This window comes from Durio zibethinus, unplaced genomic scaffold (genome assembly GCF_047325235.1).
Source record: "Durio zibethinus cultivar Kanyao isolate XHJ-2024 unplaced genomic scaffold, ASM4732523v1 HiC_scaffold_130, whole genome shotgun sequence".
NCBI classification, from domain to species: Eukaryota; Viridiplantae; Streptophyta; class Magnoliopsida; order Malvales; family Malvaceae; genus Durio; species Durio zibethinus.
Genome location: NW_028322753.1, coordinates 38301 through 40000, shown reverse-complemented (window position 1 = coordinate 40000; position 1700 = coordinate 38301). Strand labels below are relative to the sequence as shown.

Sequence of the window (1700 nt, the reverse complement as noted above, 5' to 3'; positions counted from 1 at the left end):
TAAAAACTTCTTTCCTTTGTTATAGGAGTTTTGATAGATAGGGTTCGACAAAAGAACTTAGTCATAACATAAAAATGGATTGTGCAAAAATCCATAGTTTTTTTTATTATTTATTCTAGTTATTCTAGTAAAATAAATGTAAATAAAAAGAAAGAGGAAGAAAAGAAAGAATCGAAATGATATTTGGATTCTATATCATAGGAACGGAAATAGTACTTCTTCTGCTTCTGATTGTTGATTCAATCCAATAACAAGATTTTTTTGTTACAACAAGTCAGATCGCAGAATCATAGAAAAAATTATTTATTTGAGTTGAAAATAAAAAAATGAGCCCGGCCGGGTCAGTACCCGGCCGGTCCGTGGAAATTGGAAATAAAAAAGTCCCTTTTGAGCGAAATCAAAATGAAATGGAATTACTGATAAAAGTTGTATATATTTATATTCTATATAATAAAATTAAGAATCTATAGATATATAGATTAATAATACCCTAATAAGATTAATAATACTCTAATATTAATATAAATAAATAAAAATTAATATAATTAATATATTAATATAAATAAATAAAAATATAAATAAATAAAAATCTATATAACAAAATAACAAAGGTCTATATAACAAAGGAAAGAGGGCTTTTTTCAAGCATTTCTTTTTGCGTGCTGTAACTGTAACATAGTAATTATCTTTTCTAAATTAGGAGAGATGGCTGAGTGGACTAAAGCGTCGGATTGCTAATCCGTTGTGCGAGTTATTCGTACCGAGGGTTCGAATCCCTCTCTTTCCATTTCGGTTTTTGACAGTGGAATAGATCAAATCCTAATACCATTTATAAAAATGAAGCAAGGAACTCTCCCTTTTTTATTCTTCCCGTCCAGGATTACCAGGATTACGTCCCGGATCATTAGATAGGAGTCCGAAGATGAAGAGAGAAACAAAGAATATCGTTGCGGTGTAAACAACGAATTTAAGATTACGCATTGTACAACCTCCCATAGAATTTTTTTGTAAAAAGAAGAGAATGGATTCTTCGTTTTTATTTTTCTATTTATATACGCAATTATACGCAATTTTTATTTTTCTATTTATATATATACGCAATTATACGCAATTTTTATTTTTCTATTTTTATACGAAAATAGATTCCTCGTTTTTATACTACATAGCCTATTTTGACACCAAGAAATAAAGTGATTTCTAGAATTTCTAGAAATCGAAAAGAATTTTCAGAAATTCATTTATAATAAGAGTTGAGTTTTTCATTACAAAAAAAAATTCTTTTATACCAACAATTATATATTGTGGCGGACTTTAATCCAAATAGGGTTCTTCGGCGAAAAAGGGTCAGAATGAGGAAATGGGATGATCCAGCTTTATCATGGCTATCCAAGAATTTCAATCTTTGAATTGAGGGTTCGGTTCGTTCATAGTGTTCATAGTGTAAGACTTATCTAATCTTTTCAATTGTTACAATTTTTTTTTCTTGAATAAATCATGAATTTTTCTAGGACAGTATTAAGGATCTCATCGAAAACTTACAGCAGCTTGCCAAACAAAGGCTAAGAGAAAAAAGAGAACAGGTATTACTGGCATAAAATCTACGATTGGATTCAAAAAAGCATAGGCCTCGGGCAATTTGGCGAATAAAAAACTACTCGAAAAAAGGGCAGAATTCAAACAGATACAGATCAAATTAAAGA

General features: G+C 29.5%; 1 non-coding gene across 1 annotated transcript; it reads left to right on the top strand.

Moving 5' to 3' along the window:
- Positions 1–699: 699 nt before the first annotated feature.
- On the top strand, positions 700–787 carry TRNAS-GCU (transfer RNA serine (anticodon GCU)). The gene has a single exon. It is a non-coding gene; the product is annotated as a tRNA-Ser (tRNA).
- The last annotated feature ends 913 nt before the right edge of the window (positions 788–1700 follow it).